General features: G+C 43.9%; 1 protein-coding gene across 3 annotated transcripts in view; it reads left to right on the forward strand.

Annotated features, from left to right (window-relative positions):
• Nucleotides 1-12,177, forward strand: part of DNAJC5 (DnaJ heat shock protein family (Hsp40) member C5) — a 33,694-nt gene that overhangs the window by 1,397 nt on the left and 20,120 nt on the right. The window contains exon 1 of one of the 3 annotated variants that reach the window (XM_077874028.1): nt 4,632-4,656. The exons of the other annotated variants lie outside the window; for them this stretch is intronic. The gene's annotated coding sequence lies outside the window, so the exon portion shown is untranslated. Of the gene's footprint in view, nt 1-4,631; nt 4,657-12,177 lie in introns of those variants that run through there. 3 annotated transcript variants of the gene reach the window in all.

Raw genomic sequence — 12,177 nt, forward strand, 5'->3', positions numbered from 1 at the left:
GCTGGACACCTCCCATTTCCTGTCTGCCTTCTCCCTTAATTTTCTTACAGCACTTGGTTATTTTAATGTCCTATTTAATATACTTAACTATATTTATTATTTTACCATCAGATGAGGTCCATAGGGAGGTGGTTTTGTGTAAAGAACTGTTGCTGGCACAAACCCAGGACATACTTGTTGAGTGACTAATAGCGATAGCTCAGTGACTCCTGTGCAGTACAGTGACTTTGTCACTCGGAAGACGTTGTGAGTACTGAGCACTGAGGGGCTCTGGGCTCTGAGGGAGGTCTGTGACGAGCAACCAGCCCTCTGGGAAAGGACAGCCAGTTAAGCGATCAGAGAGATGCTTGAGCCCTCCCTGTAAATCTTCTTTGCAACGTCTAATTTAAATCATCTCGAAATGAAAAGTTACTAAAGTCAGATCTGCAACTGGTAAAAATGCGTCTGGAAATTTTGTCTTTCATTACGTTTCTCCCTCCCCTCCGCTCCCCTCCCCTCAAAAAAAACCCCACTTGCTAGTCTTAATACTTGGTGACATTTGTTGATTAAGTGGATTGAGATGGAGTAATCTGTTAGAAGAACCACATGAAGTGAGCTGTTCCTGATTCCTCAGCCGGAGACTCCTTGCTGCGGTGCTGTGACAGAAGCAGGCTGAGTCCTGCTTTGTGCTGAAGGACTCTGGAACCCCTTACCTCATGCCCCTGATACCTCAGAATGAGGGAATTTTCTTCTGTTTCTAAGGATGGTTCTATTGAGATATAGAAATCGAAAGGATGCTGCTTGTGTCTCAGCCTTTTCTGTTCTTGAGTCCTTCCGGCGTGCACGGGATAGGTGGCAGTGTGCTCCGCTGTGAGCTACCCTGGAGACCAGTGTCTTGCTCAGTCTCTGACCTGGAACTTGAAAATTTAGGCCTTCTGTACCCGTTCCTGTGCTGAGCACCTACCCGACACCACCATGCAGAGTCCCCTAACAGGCTACTGGGCAGTGCATCTTTAGAAGCTAAATATGAGATGCTCACGTTGATCCTGGGGGGTAGGAGAGAATGACTAAATTGCGGTGGAACTGGGGGCTTGTGATAAGATAGAATTTTGTCTAAGGTGAGAGTTTGCTTCTAAAGTCAGAGTAAGGGGATCCCCGGGTGGCTCAGCGGTTTAGCACCTGCCTTCGGCCCAGGGCATGATCCTGGAGACCCAGGATCGAGTCCCGCATCGGGCTCCCTGCATGGAGCCTGCTTCTCTCTCTGCCTGTGTCTCTGCCTCTCTCTCTTTCTGTATCTCTCATGAATAAATAAATATAATCTTTTAAAAAAATAAAGTCAGGGAGCAAAATGAGCATGATATACACAGATATAATCACCGTTGAAAAATTCCTGAACTCTCCTTTAAAGCCCCCTGTACAGGCTTTGGAGTATATAATGCTATAGGCAGACGGTGCCTCACCCAATGAGGGCAGCCAGTTTTCCAGTAAAGGGACAGACCCCTGTGCCCTCTGGGGCCTGGTGTCAAGTGGAGAGGAGGCTGCTAGCCCTCAGTGGTGCCCTCCTCAGTCCCTGGGTGCTCTGAATGGCAGCGCAAACTACAGTATTCCTCACATGAGGCTTATTATGATACCAATTGGGTCGGTAGATCAAGAGCATCTCTGCTGCAGGTGTCCCAGAGGAAAGGTGTCTCATCAGCTCCTCCCTAAATATAAGGGACAGAGATGCTGGGAAATGGTTAACAGTTCTATTTTATGAAAATGCTACCCCTAATTTAAGAGAGGGAACTATTACACTTTGACTGTCCTGACGCCAGGGCCAGCTCTCAAATAGTGACCTCCTCCGAAGAGGATTAGCAGCTGGTCTGTTATCGGTAGCTCAGGAAGATTTAAGGGATTAGATTACCAAACAACCTTCAGTTTAGATTTTGTCTTTCATTATTCTTTGTGTTAGTTTTGAGTACATATGGGTAGTTAACACTGAAAATGCAGAAATGGAGTATAGCATCTCATTCTCTGAAGAAAGTAGTATGTAGTGAGACCAGGTGTGGGATGTCACTGAAAATGCCATCCTAATTGGTTTCCTTTTTTTTTTTTTTTTTTATGACCCATCTATTTAGGGGCGCCTGGGTAGCTCAGTTGGTTGGGCATCCAGCTCTTGATTTTGGCGCAGGTCATGATCTTGGGGTCCTGGGATGGAGTTCCACATCAGACTCCTCTTCCAGCAGGGACTCTGTTGGAGATTTTCTGTCTCCGTCTGCCTCTCCACTTTGCACATTCTCTCTCTCTCTCCCCCCCCCTCAAATAAATAAATAAATCTTAAAAAAAAAAGACCCTCCCACTTATTTTTTAGAGTGTGTGAAGGGGAGGGGCAGAGGGAGAGAGAGAGTCCTTGCTGACTCCCTGCTGGCTGTGGAGCCCGATGGGGGGCCCCATCCCACAATCCCAAGATCATGACCTGAGCAGAAACCAAGAGTTGGACACTTAACCGAATGAGCCACCAAGCACCCCTTAATCAGTTTCCTCTTTAAGGACTGACCTGTGTATATTAAAAGTTCACTTCATTCCAAAATCAGTCTATCTTGTTCATGGAGCTACATAAATGATTTTCAAAACTTAGTTTTGTGGCAGAAACCCAACTAATATTTTTAAATTTTGTGATACATTATGAGTAATCAGTGAATATTCTTTGAATAGATAAGTGTGAATGAGCCTTATTTGTCATCATGGGCTGATTTTATTATTTTAAAAAATTTTTCTACATTGAATGTGTATCCCCAGCAAATATGGTGGTTTACAAGATGAAATGTTCGGTCCTATGGTGTCTCCATTGCTATGTTCTGAGGAATTCTGTGCCAATTGGTTGTGAAGTTGCAGTCCTGGGAGTCAGAGGATTGGAATGCTGACTTGCCACCCCTATCAGCTGTGCCCCACCCTGGCTCCCTCTGGGAGGGGCAGCCCCTTTCTTAGATAGCGCTCTCGGCTTGCACCTCTGCTTTTGTCACTGAGTGGAGTAGAAATGTGGTGTAGTGAAACCAACAGAACCCAGATTTTCTGCCAGTCTTGTCCCTTTGCGTTGGTTCAAGGGCTGGGGGCTGGATCCAGGTGCTAGGAGCCCAAGACCGTGATCTCCCAGCGCAGTGGTGGTGAGCAGACCAGAGGTGCACTTCCCAGCTCAGTTGCAGGCCCTGGGAGGGAGTGCCTGGGCTCTGCAGAGCAAGCCTGTGCCACTGCCTGGCTATTTTGTTTCCCTGTCTATTATTGGAAGGGATTAGCAAGCAGCATAGCAAATGTTTGATTTTTTAGCTAGGCAGTCCCATTGAATTTTTCTTATTAAATTGGAGTGTCTTTTGTGAGAGGGTTTCTCTAAGATAAATAGTGAAAAATTTTTAGGTCAAGAGCACAGACTTTATAATTTTTGCCATGCATTATGAAGTTTATCTTCTCCGTGGCAGTGTGTGTCATTTCCTCTTCACATGGGATTTTAACACTTTATATTATGGTGCTCATTTACCTTCTGCTGTAGGGTTTGATAATAAAATCTCAGGGTTTTTGTTTTTGGTTTTTTTTTTTTTTTTTTTTTTTTTTTTTTCGCCAGTTGCAAAAAAAAAAAATTATGTTGTTAAGAATTTAGTTATAAATAAAATGAGTTTAGGGGATCCCTGGGTGGCTCGGCGGTTTGGCACCTGCCTTTGGCCCAGGGCGTGGTCCTGGGGTCCTGGGATCAAGTCCCGCTTCTCACCTCCCTCCTCCTGTGTCTCTGCCTCTCTCTCTCTCTCTCTCTCTCTCTGTGTGTGTGTCTATCATAAGTAATAAGTAAATCTTAAAAAAAATAATAAAATGAATTTAGTTATAAAAGAACTTTTAAAAGTACATGTAACCAGTATCTGTTTTTAACTTAAAAAGAAGTTGTGTTCCGGGTAAAGATTTTTGCTGGATGCACTTATCTTGTACTTTGAATCATGAGGCTCCACACATCTAAATCTAAAGTTCAGAATTTTTAGTATAATCTAATGATCTAGTTTTATTTTGAGATGAAACTAGAAAGTCTACACTTAAAGGATGACATTTATCTATGAAGTATTTCTTAACCTGTCCAAGCAATGTTGACACTGTTTGAAATGGTATGTTTTCTCATGGAATTCACTTAGAGGATCCCTCTCCTCCACCCTCTAATAGCAAACCCTGTGAATTGACCCCAACTACTATTTCTGAACAGGCTGGTTTATTTAATGCACATCAACCATAATTCCCAGGACAGCCTTGCAAGGTAGCTATTATCCAATTTCAGAGATAAGGAAACGGACGGTTACATATTTTCTCTAGTATAAAGGTGTGGTATTGAAGAATAAGCACAAATAATGCCATCACATGTTAGAATGACAACCTACAGAATTTACACCTTTTAAAATGCTGTTTCTGTTGGTGCTGTTCTGTTGCATCATCTGCCTGGTTGTGTAAGCCTAACTGATTGTTAGCAACATGTCCTTCTTCCTGGTGTGTGTCCTCCCACATTTGTTTCATCTGCTTCTGCTTTTTCTTTCATAAAAATTTACTCGTGGAAAAGATAACTGTGACATCCTCTGAGGGACCCTGTCTTGACAGCCAGTATAGGTCAGTCTGTCCAGCCAGCTGTTCACATCATCCTGTCCTCAGGCCATTGGATGGCATTGCAAACAGGTATTAATGGTGTGGGCATACTCTTGAACCTGCTGTAGTTTGGGAGAAATACGCAGACCTTCATAAGTGTCTGCAATTTGTACCTTTTACTTATGGCATATTTTAAACTGGTCACAGAGTCACAGCATGTTGTGAGGCATTAGTGGGTATCAGCCCATATGCTCCACCCTGCAGTGGGCCTGTGGGCTTCGTCCTGGCCTCACCCTAGAATAACCATCGAGCTGATGGACAGCTCACCTTGGTGGTGGTCACAGGTGCAGATCAACAAATAGTTCAGTACAACTTTACCTAATTAGGTGCCCCTACCCCACCAAAGCCTTGAAGACAGGTTTTCTATATTTTTTAAGAGGCAAATGACAAGACAAATTAATAACGTGGATTTTTTTAAGTTTAAGATGTAAAAAGAAAAAAACTTTTACATCTAAAAAGTATGCAATTTTAATATTAATGTTTGATTTATTTTAATTTAATTAATTTTAATTTAAATACTAATATTAGTGTTCAAGCTGAGAGTTATGGAAGCTAAAACCAACATTGTTTTTTTTTTTTTTTCAACATTGTTTTTATTTAGCATTGTAAACTTTTCTTTTTTAAAAATTTCTTTATTTATTTTAGAGGGAGAGAGAGAGAGCCAGAGTGAGCATGGGATGGGGGGCAGAGGAAGAGAATCCCAAGCAGACTCCCTGCCAAGCACAGAGCCTGATGCAGGGCTCCATCTCAGGACCCTGAGATCATGACTTGAGCCGAAATCAGGAGCCAGATGCTCAACTGACAGCCACCCAGGCACCCCAACAACATTGTAAACTTAGTCTATGTATGTGTTTGTTTTTATTTTTAAAATACGGTAAAGGGTTTTAATGTACCTTATTCGGATGAGGCTTAATGCATAAGAAAGTAAGTTATTTGTGTTCTGGGTAGAGGTAGATTGGTCCCATTTGTAAAACAGTTCACTGAGAATCAAGTGTTACAGCGCCTGTAGGTCAGACTTGGATTTGAATGGCAACCCCACCAGTCCCCAGCAGAATGACTTCATGTAGATTACTCCATGTTTCTGAGCCTCCGTCTCGTCTGTAGATTGGAGATCATAGTAGTCGTAACTAAGGTTTATTGTGTACAAGGCACTGTTCTAAGCACTGAGCAGGAGCTAGGTCACAGACATACCAGCTAGATATTTCCATTCCCGTTGGACAGAGGGGAGGTAGAGATGTTAGTAACTTGCCCAGGTTACTGAACCCATGAGTAGCTGAGCCGAGTTCCAGATCAGGCAGGTGACCTCAGAGCTGCCCTCCCACCACCCATTAGACCAGGTGCCTGTCCACCAGACTTCTTAGGGGGCATTCTGTGGTGTGCAGGGCACGTGTGCCTCTAAATACCTGTACATGGTAAGCACTCCCTAAATTGTAGCTGCCATGTTGGTAAAATTACAGCCTCAGTTGCGCCAGCTTTCTGTTTTGAGGTGTGTGTATGTATTTTGACACTGCTTTGACATCAGGCACCTCTTACAGTTGAATTATCTGCGTCATACTTGGTTTTGTTCTAGATTTGTTGGGATAGTTTGATGCTGGCCATGGCTACAGGAAAGGGTCACTCTGAAGCCTTGTCCATCTTCATCAAAGGCTGGCTATCTCCCAGGGGACTTTAACACTGAGTTGTAGGGATCTGTAGGGATCACAGTGCAGGAAAGTCACGCCATTTCCAGCAGTGTGTTTGGGGGTGTGTTCCTCTTGGAGACCCAGAAGACATTGGGCCTCATCTATCACATTTTATGGACTCTTACCCACTGGGTTTTAGAAAATTCTTCCTGGTAGACATTCCCTTGTTTGCCTATCACTTTCTGCCCTTTCTGCCATGATACAAAGTTATCTCTGGATTCCTTACACCCAGTCTGCAAAGAGCCTGGTATTTACCTAGGTTGAAAAGTACCTGTGACTTTAATATCCTGAGATTTTAGGTGTTGTGAGGTTAAAACACCAACAACCAAAAATCCCTAATGCCCACTACTTTTATGACAAATAATTTGTCTTCCACTGTCTAGTTTCATGTTTAGATTTGGGGATATATTTATTTTAGTAGGCATTTGTTAGAGGACAGATTCTCTCCCAAATTGGTCCATAGGTAACCTCCTTTCTGAGGAATAAACTTTTGAGAATGTTCAATTTTTATTCATTCATTTATTTTTTAATCTCACAGCTAAACATGTATTTATTGTGTTTTTATTCAACTTCTGACTTCCTTTTCCTTTTATTATTGTATCCTAAACATCAGTTAACTAAAGAAAATCCTTATTTGGCTTTTGGACATAATCATTATTGATAAAATTAATTCAACAGGGGCACCTGGGTATCTCAGCAGTTGAGCATCTGTCTTCGGCTCAGGGCATGATCCCAGGATCCAGGATCCAGGCCCATATCGGGCTCCCTGCAGGAAGCCTGCTTCTCCTTCTGCCTGTGTCTCTGCCTTTCTCTGTGTGTCTCATGAATAAATAAATAAATCTTTAAAGAAATAAAAAATAAAAATAAAATAAAATTAATTCAACAAACATTTACTGAATACCCTGCCAGGACTTGGGGCAGCTGCTCAGTCTGTAACTTAGAGGGCTTGAGGGAGCTAGGTGTGTTCTTGTGTTTTGGCAGCCATCAGTTTTATGTCTTACACGTGTGTTGACTCTGGCTTAGAATTTCTTAAATATGTAAATAGAGTTATTTGGTGCCAATTCTATTCTGCAGCATATTGATCTTTTCCTTTCAGAATAAATAACAAATTCAGAGTCAGACATTCAGACCATTGGCTTCCTGAGCTTCTTCACTGGGTTCTGAGTGTGTTCAACACTTCTAGTGCTGGTCCTCCCCTGCCTGAGGCAGGTGCTCCACGTACACATACTTTTTCAATGTTCTTTGGCAGTAGGTATTAACACGGTTCATTTTTTTTTTTTTTTTTTTTTTAGATTGTATCTATTTGAGAGAGAGCTTACGGAAGGTGTGGGGCAGGAGAGGGACAAGCAGACTCCATGGGCTCTATCCCACGACCCTGAGGTCCTGACCTGAGCCGAAACCAAGAGTTGGATGCTCAACCAACTGAGCCACCCACCCAAGTGCCCCTATTGTATTTCATTTTTTAGTATTTTCATTTTTAGCAGTTTTCTTTCTTTTTTTTAAAGATTTTATTTATTTATTTGAGAGAGACAGAGGTAATGACAGAGATAGCGACAGAGAGCATGAGCAAGGAGAGGGAGAAGCAGGCTCCCTACTGAGCAGGGAGCCCGAGGCACTGGATCCCAGGACCCCGGGATCGTGACCTGATCCAAAGGCAGATGCTTCACCGACAGAGCCCCCCCAGGCACCCCGTTAGCAAATTGTCTTTTTTTTTTTTTTTTAAGATTTTATTTATTTATTCATGACAGACACAGAGAGGCAGAGACATAGGCAGAGGGAGAAGTAGGCTCCACGCGGGGAGCCCGACGTGGGACTGGATCCCAGGTCTCCAGGATCACGCCCTGGGCCGAAGGCAGACGCCAAACCGCTGAGCCACCCAGGGATCCCAGCAAATTGTCTTCTATAGGGTTAGGTCTAGAGCGCCCAAGGCAAAGGAGCAGTACCCTTTCCAGACTTCACCCTTCCTCCCCAGAAGTGTTTGCTGGTGGTCGCCCATCACTGTCCCTGTGCCCTGCCACGCCGCGGTTTCCCCACTCGTCGCTTGACGTATTCCCTGTACCTTCGGCGGCAGCACCTCTGTCCTCCTGCCCCCGCGTGACCGCCTTCTGGGTAGTGCTCGTGTGCTTACTGTGGGGACCTTGTCCTGCTCCAGCACGGCCCGTGTTGTCTCATCTCCCTGATGTCATGGTGTCAGCGCTGCTCTTCCTCCCTTTCTTGTTTTTCTCCAACTTCTATCGTCTGTCCTTTGAGCTTTATGCTGTCACAGCAGAGAAATATACTTTGTGTTTTGTGACCATAAAGTTGCTTGTCTGTAAGTTTATCTTTGAACATCCATAAAATAGTTACATTATTTCCACTTGTGAAAGCAATGTTTATTGTAAAGCCTGGGTCCTGTTGACTGATTATATTTTCTTTCCAAACTAATGCCCTCCTGCCTCTGGGCTCTAAGCAGCCCTCTGCTGCCACCACTGCTGCCTCCTCCTCCTCCTCCTCCTCCTCCCTCCTCCTCCCTCTTCCTCCCTCTTCCTCCTTCCTTTTAATGTTTTCTTCTTTCTTTCTTTCTTTCTTTCTTTCTTTCTTTCTTTCTTTCTTTCTTTCTTTCTTTCTTTCTTCTTTCTTTCTCTATTTAATGTTTTTATTTATTTATTTATTCATGATAGACATAGAGCAAGAGAGAGAGAGGCAGAGACACAGGCAGAGGGAGAAGCAGACTCCATGCCGGGAGCCCAACTCAGGACTCGATCCCAGGACTCCAGGATCACGCCCTGGGCCAAAGGCAGGCGCTGAACCGCTGAGCCACCCAGGGATCCCCATCCTCCCTCTCCCTTAAGCTTATTCTTGGCTTCTATTTTTTCAAATTCCCATCATATGGTGTATTATCTTTGTGTCCTGAACTTCCATTTGGGCACTTTGTCCTCCTGGCCCTGGCCAGACAGTGGCTCCTGGGGCTACATGTCCAGCCACGATCCTGGTTTGACCCACAGTGGATAGAGAGGCTGGAGAGTGCTGGATGACAGCTGTAGAGGCCACTGCATCTTGGAGGAAGATCTCCAGAGACAGTGAGAAAAAGCCCTTGGCGTGGCCTTCACACTGCTTCCTGTCTTCATTGCTGAATGACAGTACCTAGTTTTCAGGCCGTAAAGCCTGGGCTTGGGGGACCATGGAACAAACCTCTGCACACTGAGGAGATGAGCTCACAGGACTTACCTTGCAATTGCTTTTAAAGACCTCCTTGAAAGAAAAAAAAAAAAGACCTCCTTGTCTTTGTACCACATGCTTGTATTAAAACACAATTGTTTTTCAGTAGCATTTATCTAATGATGTGTGTGGAATACCAAAGAATTACAGCTTGTAGGTGAGACTGCCTCAGATAATTTCAGAGATTTTTTAAATAAAGTATGCTGAGAATGGAACAAAATAGGGAACCCCCCCAATAGACCTCACATGTGGAATTTTTTTATTTTTTAAAGATTTTATTTATTTATTCATGAGAGAGAGAGAGAGAGAGGCAGAGACAGGCAGAGGGAGAAACAGGCTCCATGCAGGGAGCCCGATGTGGGACTTGATCCCAGGTCTCCAGGATCACACCCTGGGCAGAAGGCGACGCTGAACCGCTGAGCCACCGGAGCTGCCCCACGTGTAGAATTCTATAGTAAGCTACAGGCACGCTGCAGGTGTTGGGGAAAGACAGGCCATTTACGAGGGTCAAGGGCTTCTAGGGCTTGGGGCACTTGGTGTCACTAGGACCATTGAAGCTGGTCTTTGCCTCATGCTGTGCCCATATTAACTCTAGATGAAGCAGATTACAGCAGTTTTGTTGATGACAAAACTTCAGAAGAAAATACAGAAGAATTTACTTTTGGCTTTGGGATGGGATGGAGAAGGACTTTTGAACAAAAGCAAAAAAAAAAAAAAAAGGGAAGCCAACAGATCATCAGTTTGCAAAAGTTTGATACATTCAGTTACATGAAATTAGGAACTTGTGAGATCTGTTGCACCATAGCCTGCATGGAGTTAACAGTACTGAAGTGTGTGCTGAAAAATGGTTAAGATGGTACGTTTTATGTTTTATATCACAATAGAAAAATGTAAGAACTTGTGTTCATCAAAAGATATCATCATAACAAATAAACTATGAACTGGGAGAAGATTTTTGCTGTGTTCATAAGCAGTAAAGGGTCGGTGCCCTGGCTGCAGGTGTGCAGCAGTCCACACAGGATGAGGACTCGGGTGGAGCAAGGCGCCCTTCTGCCCGCAGATGATGCGGACTCGGAAGCCTGGCGGGGCCCGTTGCTTTCCGGAGGGTGTGGGGCCACGCGATGCTCGGGGGGGCAGGTGGCACCCTCACCCAGTAGACACTGCCAGCTCTCTGGGACCCTGGAGTTCCACTCTTACGTACTCCCAGCAGCAGTTCTTCCTAAATGGTTGTGATGAAGGACCACATTTTCTCTAATTTCCAGTCTGCCCTACTTTTGTAAACGACAATGAAAATGACTAACTAGAAAAATATATGACAAACAAAACATAAAATACAAGCCCAGATTTTATTTTCTCCTTTTTTTTTTTTAATGAACATACATTAAACTTGACTCTGGTTTGTTTGGTTGGTTGGTTGGTTGGGTTTTTTTTAGATGTACGCTTCTCTGAGTTTAATACTTAGAGATTTGCATAACCATCACCATACTCAGGAGATGGGGTACTTCCATCAGCATCCTCTTGGGGCGCCTGGGGGGCTCCGTCTGTTAAGCATCTGATTCTTCGTTTTGGCTCAGGTCATGATCTCAGGGTCGAGCCCAGAGTGGGGCTCCTTGCTCATTGCAGAGTCTGCCTGTCCCTCTCCCTCTGCCTTCCCACCCCCATTCATGCTTGCTCGCTCCCGTGCTCGCTCTCTCACTCTCTCTCTCAAATAAATAAGTAAAACTCTATTTAAAAAAAAAAAACTCGGGATCCCTGGGTGGCGCAGCGGTTTGGTGCCTGCCTTTGGCCCCAGGGCGCGATCCTGGAGACCTGGGATCGAATCCCACATCGGGCTCCCAGTGCATGGAGCCTGCTTCTCCCTCTGCCTATGTCTCTGCCTCTCTCTCTCTCTCTCTCTCTCTCTGTGACTATCATAAATAAATAAAAATTTTAAAAAATTTTTAAAAAATAAAAATAAAAAATAAATTCTTCCCAGCCTGTTTTGAGGAATCAGAGCATGTAACCTTTGAGACTGGCTTCTATCACTTGGCATACTGTCGTTGAGAGTCATCCACGTTGTGTACAGAGTGCTTTGTTCCTTTTTATAAGAAACTTTCAAACTCTTATTCCAGAGTGGCTGCCGCATTTTGCATCCCACCAGAGTGTGAGGGCTCTGGTCATTGTTTATCCTCATCAGCCCTTGCTGTTGCCTGGTTATTTATTTTTTTAGCCATTTTCATAAGTGTGTCCTGATACCTCACTAATTTTAATTTGCTTTTCCCAAATGAATAAAGATGTTGAGTATCTTTTCCTCTGGTTATTTGCTGTTGCTGTAACAGTTTGTGAGCACTTGCTGGCAAGTTCTGCAAGTATCACTGAGTCTGAGCCGACAGTCACTGGCATAAAAAAGATTTGCACTCCAGGAATTGCTCAGCCATGTCCAGAGCAGCATTGTAATAGCAGATCCTGGGAATGTCCTCAGCATCCTTCCATAGAAGAATGGACTGATAAGTTGTGGTCTGTTTATAAACTGGGATTTATCCAGTGCTGGAAATGAAGTATGGGTACATCTAGCGATGTGGGTGGGTCTTAGAGACATACTGAGATTCGAAAGCAAGTCCTAGAAGGTTGCATATACTGTTAGACCAATTTTTTAGATTCAAAATTTTAAATAATGTTTACGGAGAAACAT

This window comes from Canis aureus, chromosome 26 (genome assembly GCF_053574225.1).
Source record: "Canis aureus isolate CA01 chromosome 26, VMU_Caureus_v.1.0, whole genome shotgun sequence".
In the NCBI taxonomy this organism is placed as follows: domain Eukaryota; kingdom Metazoa; phylum Chordata; class Mammalia; order Carnivora; family Canidae; genus Canis; species Canis aureus.